Genomic DNA, 6,368 nt, shown 5'->3' with positions numbered 1-6,368 from the left:
CATCCCTTGTGATAGTAGGGGGCTAGCAAGTCTGAAATTTGCAGGGCAAGCCAGCAGGGTGGAGACCCAGGGGAGCGTTAAAGTTTTGGTTGTGCATCTGAAGACAGTTTGGAGGCAGAGTCCCTTTTTCCTAAGGGATCTCAGTCTTTTTCTCTTAAAATATTCATCTGATTAGATGAAGCCCACTTCCATATTATGGAGCATAATCTGCCTTACTCAAATGTTAATCACCTCTAAAAAATACTTTCAAAGCAACATATAGATTGATGTTTGAAGAAATATCTGAATACTATAGCCTACCCACGTTAACACATAAAATGAACCATCACATCCATTATTACCCAAACGTGGAAGGAACCCAATGTCCATCACCAGGAGAACAGATAAATATATTATGGTATACTCATATGGTGGAACACTACTAAGCAATAAAAAGGTATAAACTATTGTTATATGCAAAAACACGGATGAATCTCCAAAATATTATGTTAAGAAAAAGAAATCAGATACAAAAGAGTACACACTGTATAATTCCATTTCTGTGAATTCAAGAGCAAGTAAAACTAACCTATGGTGATAGAGACAGTATAGTGGTTGCCCATGAGAGAAGTGGGGATATGCTGGAAAGAAACAGAAGTGAATGTTCTGGGGTAATAAATGTGTTCTTTATCTTGACTAGAGTGTTAATTACAAGCGTGTATATATTTTTGAAAATTCGTCCAACTATATTTTTTAAATTGTGTATTTTGTTGTATGTAAATTTTACCTTAATTTAAAAAACTAACTGAAGAGATTATAGTTCCTCTCTTTAAGGAGGTTACAGCCTGGTGGGGGAGACAGATGGGCAGACATGTACAACATAGTACAAGTGAGGTACTTAGCCTCATTCTCTTATTAAGGCTTTTAAAAGGGTAGGTGAGGAGTGGGAACTGATATTTTTAAAGCATCACAGAGTTCTAATGTGCAGCTCAGGGTGAGACCCTCGACTCATCAGTGCCCCATGAGGGCTCAGACTTTGCCATTATTCACCCTCTAATCCACAGAAGCTACAGGTTCAGCTCCACATTTGCTGAATAAACGCCAAAATTCTATGCTTCTCCTGACCAAAACAAAACAAAACAAAACACCAGCATCCTATGCCAGTAATCCTCCCCTGCCTTCTAATTCCCTCCAGCTTTTTATCTACATAATGCCTGATCTACAGCCTATGAGAGCATTGAGAATAGAACCCAGGGACAACAAATAAACTATTTCATCTTGCCTATCAAATCCAAGCAATTGGAAGTGGCAGTCTAGACACTGTGCTGAGGAGGCTTCTGAGGTTGAGTCTGGGCTGTATGGCAGAGAATAACCCGATTGGTTAATATTGTCCACCATCAGTGTAGAAAATGATGTGCCACACTTTGCCATCCCAGAATAGTTCAAATTTAAGCACCACATGATATCTATGTAAGAAAGGCAAGCTGTACATACAAAGACAGCATATGTCGAGAGTCATTCAGCCCTGTTCCAATGCAGAAAAAAATAATTGAAGTCTATCGAAAACCAACTCAAATGTCAACACACTGAAAGAGGACCTGTATTGATTTATGTAGATTTGACCAATGTCTAAAAAAGGGCGGGCTTCCTCCTGTGGGCTGCAACACATACCGATGGAATATCATTGAATAGATACATACATGCCTTCTACTCACGTATGTTTGATAGATATGTGTGTGTCTAACCTTTTCTGCCACATGTGGGGTCTATGAGTGAGTCACTTATAGCATTCTAGAATTGAAGAGTGGGAATAGAATAATAATTACAATTTATTAAAAGCTAACCATGTGCCTGGTATTGTGTTACATATGCTTCAGCTATTATTTTACTTACTTTCCAGCCAACTCTACAATGAGGTGAGATTACTGCCCCTAGTTACCAAGGTGCAAACTGTGCATCAGAGAGAGTAAATGGCACAGAAGAATTCTAATTCTGACATGTCTGACTCTATTTGTTAGTCTGTATGGGCAACTCTTCCCCTGTATTATCTCAGGAAGTAATTATTTTGTGCTTTCCCAAAAGGAAGTGTCTCTCTGACCTTACTGGTGAAGTTGTCTGACTCCGTGCTGCAATATGTAGAACACCTGTAACCCAGATCAGATGACTGGGCATGGCTGGGGGCAGGCAGAAACATGCCAGCCTGGTTTGGGAGGCTTTTCTCCTTGTAGTTTTTGCTGTAAGCTTTGCCCAGATCTCTCACCTGTGATCTATTTCTGAAAAGAAAACAAATTCTTCATAATTGTGGCCTTCAGACTGGGATCAAACAATCCAAGGATGAGAGAGGGAGAAAGAAGCACAAAATATCCCAGTTTCTGTCTGCATGAATTAAGTGTAAACTTCATGCATCCAAATTTTGCAGAAGACACTGGTCCCCCAAAATATCCCAACGTGCCCTCTACATTGCTCACTTTGAGATCCCAGCCAAGCAGAAGAAAAACAAAACAAAACAAAACAACAAAAAAATCCCAAAAAACCCACCTAGGAATGAGGACAATAAACAAGAAGGGAAGAGAGAAAAGGAAGAAAGGGAGGGAGAGAAAGGAAGAAAGGGAGGGAGAGAAAGGAAGAAAGGGAGGGAGAGAAAGGAAGAAAGGGAGGGAGAAAAGACAGAAGAGAATTACTATGAAATCATCTATTTCAGTGCTGCACAGAGAGAAACTAGCTGCAATATTGTTGCTTTTTTCCTTCCAGATTTTGTAACCACAGGATAGAACCCCGTGGTTCTAAAGATCTCTTCCTGATGCCCAGATTTCTTTCCAGTGAAAGGCAGAGTAGATTTGTTTGAAACTGTAACCAGGAGATATAGAATACCTATTTGCCTTCCTTGAGCATTTGGGTTTGAGTTTCTTCAGAGCTGCATTTTAGAAATTAGAGCTTCCAGTAATTCTACAGCTCTGATTCAGGGCAGGGAAAAAGTTCTCCTACAGTGCCTCTTTCTGGCCAAACTGCCACGAGCAGAGAACCATTAACAAGTCAGCTAGGAACAGTTTGCTTCAGAGGGTGTGTTTGTACCACAGGAAAGTCGTTGCAGGTAAAATGCAATAAAAAAAAACAAAAGTCAGGACTTTGGCCCGTGCACATAAATGACTTAAAAACCCTGTCGTATTCTCCAGCACTTCTACATAGCAGAAGCACCTACCATCTGAGGATTTATAGGGATTCAATTACATGCATGACTCTGTTTTAGATGCTTTACACATGTTGTTTCATTTAATTCCCAAAGTGCCCTGTATGACAGGTATTTAATCACAATCATCCAAATAAAAAAATTGACACTCAGGTTAAGAAACTGGCCTATATTCACACAATAAAAATTAAAACCCAAAACATTGAATTCCAAAGTCCCTGTTTTTTCCCCTGTACCTACCATACTGCAATACTAATACATGGGACTAAATACTCTTCCATTTCTTTGTATTTTTACCATGGAATTAGCCAGAGATTACCTAGAAATAATTTGCTGATACCTAAGCTTTTTCTGATGGAACATCCTAAGAGGCCTCTTACCGTCCGTCTGACTTCAGCAGCATTGGACGTTCTGGGGCTCCTGAAGGACTATAATTACGTCAGGGGTTCTGTAGACAATCTCTCACTTGAACACTGCCACAATCAAAACTATAAGCAGTCCTAGAATCCAAATTTTGCTCCTGTTCTGTCATTCTCTGATGCCCTGGAAGAAAATTTTCTTTCTTCTTTTTTTTAATGTTATTTAAGAAATTCTCGAGCTTTGGATATTTACTAAAAAAAAAAGCAAAGCTAAATCATTCCATATAATTGAGAGTTTTACATGAGAAGAAAAGGGTTAATTAGTGTCATGTTTACATAGTTTTTCAGATCTAAAGCTTCAGAATTTTACCTTTTGCGGAGGGGCGCATGGAAAAAGAGTTGAGGGGAATGATAAAGGCAATTATCTGGTTAAGCTCTATGAAGATGCTCTGAAAATGATAAAGATACTCTATACATGTTACATAGCTGTATCATAATTATTATTACTACAAAAGTTATAAGGTTGGGAAAAGTGGGATTATGATAATAATATTTATTGGTTCTCGATGGTGTTTTCCCACTATTCAAGACATTTCATAATTTGGTCCCACCCACTTCTTCCAGCATCATCCTCTACTCTCTACAAACAGCAAATGTCCATCTCCTTCTATCAGGTTTGCATAACTAGTGTTGGTGAATACTCATTGAGCATCCAGCTCCAACCCTTCATCAGGGCTACTCACTTATCTTAAGTGCTACCCCCTCCACCGCCCTACTCTCACTCAAACTATTACCAAACCTTATCCTTCCTCAGGTCACAAGTCAAGTGCACCTGCCTTCATGCTGCCTTCCCTGGTCCACAGTGACCTCTATCTGTCCTCAACTCCAACAGCACTTGCCATCTGAGCCCACCAGCCAGCCTCTCACTGACTTGTCACAGTATTATGCGCATCTGTCAAGATCCCCAGAGGAAATGGAAGGTGCACTCAGTAGGGTGACTGAAGAGAATTTAATCAAGCACTACCCACAGAAGTGTAGAGCGCAGAGGAAACCAGCAACGAATAATGAGAAACACAGGACAGGGATGAAGGCAACTAAATGGAAGCCTTGACTACCGCTAGGTCTGAAGGAACAGGTGGAGGAAGCAGCTACTATAACCCAGGGAGAGCAGTAGCTTAGGAGAGGGGCTCCAGACAGCAGATGTGCCTTGGTAAAGGAATTCAGCCACCAGCAAGAAGAGACCCAGCAGGGAGGTAGCCAGGAAGAGTCCCAATCTCCTGCTGATCTTTGCATTGACTGAACCCACTAGGAAGCCAGGAGGCAGGGAGTCCAGTGGATGCAGTCTGAGCAAGCCATCCCGCCAAGACACAAGCAGGGCAGAGAGAGAATGGATGTTGAGAAGGGCAGCTCAGTTAATGTGTCTTGTGCCTGAATCTAATTGATTATAATCTCTACTGGTCTCCACCACTTGTCAATCAAATACTGACTTTCAGGTTCCAACAAATGTGGAACAGGTAGGGAGTGAATGTCTTCCCTAGTGGCTCTGGGCAGTGTCTGAGCTCCTGGATCTTGAGAAGGCTCCCAGTACTTATCTTCTGCATCTAAGATTGCCTTACACACCCCATGATGATGGTTCTGTCAATTCTTGTCAATTCTTCCCTGCTTGCTAAGCACTATAATTTATAGGGATGTATTTAATTTAAGAAATACAAGATGGCATCACTATTTACTTCCTTAGCTGGATTAGCATATATTTGCACAGTTGTTATCCAATACCATTGAGGCATTCCTCTATCTGAGAAAACCAATTAGCAAAGAAGAAACATAAGCACACCCAACCCACACAGGGTCACTTTTTTTAAAGGGGGAAAAATGCAACTGATTTTTGGAGGATGTTTTTGCACATTTCATGCATTGCTTCCCATTGGTTGCAGGTGTGACCAAACATATGAATAAGACTGTTTATCACTGAAATATAAGTTTTGAAAATCATTTCTGATCAACCAATTTATGTCAGGTTGACAGAAAAGTAACTCAGTTAGATAGTGTCTAACTTAAAAAACAACACTGTATACTTTTTATTCTTATTTCTTAGGAAAAACAAATAAATAAAAACATTGTGCTACTAAAAGTGAATCATACAATGACTTAACAACACTCCCCTTTTTTCTTTCCAAATTTAGCACAGAACTGTGCATGTGGTATACTAAATAAGCTCTTGCAAATGAAAGAATAAATGAATGAAATTCTCAAGCCCTGCCTGTCCATTCATTTGATGTGCCCTCACTGCTAGGAATCTCATTGCTAATCTACACTCCTGCTATAGAGTTAATCTCCTCCTTCTCTTTCTCCCATTGAAGATGGTAACAGCTGCTCAATCCCCTCTCTGTCCACATGATAAATTTTCAAGTAACCCCACAGCCTTCATGAAATAGTAAAAGGAGTCATTGGATCTTTAATAAACCCTCTGACAAAATGACAAAGTTTCAAAAATTAACCGTTTTGCTTATTTGCTGATCCTCCACATCAATGTTCTTTCCACCTTTATTCCCCACTTCAAAAAAATCCCAAGAAGTTCAGCAACCTGGTTTGTGTTGTTCCCCCACTGATTCCCAGCTGTCATCTAAGTGCCTGGCACATAGTGGGAGCTTACCCAGTAGTTTCCAAAGTGAACAGAAATCTACCATGTATCAGCTATAGGTACAGCACCTCTCTAAGGATATATTACCCCACTGGTAGAAACCTGTCCTTAAAGTACAATGATTATGACAATAACAAGGACAATAATAATAAAATGCTTACTGAGTGTCATGCTCTGTTCTATTGCTCTAATGTATTAATAA

The sequence above is a fragment of the Cynocephalus volans genome, chromosome 6, assembly GCF_027409185.1.
Source record: "Cynocephalus volans isolate mCynVol1 chromosome 6, mCynVol1.pri, whole genome shotgun sequence".
Lineage (NCBI taxonomy): Eukaryota > Metazoa > Chordata > Mammalia > Dermoptera > Cynocephalidae > Cynocephalus > Cynocephalus volans.
This window is presented reverse-complemented; position numbering follows the sequence as displayed.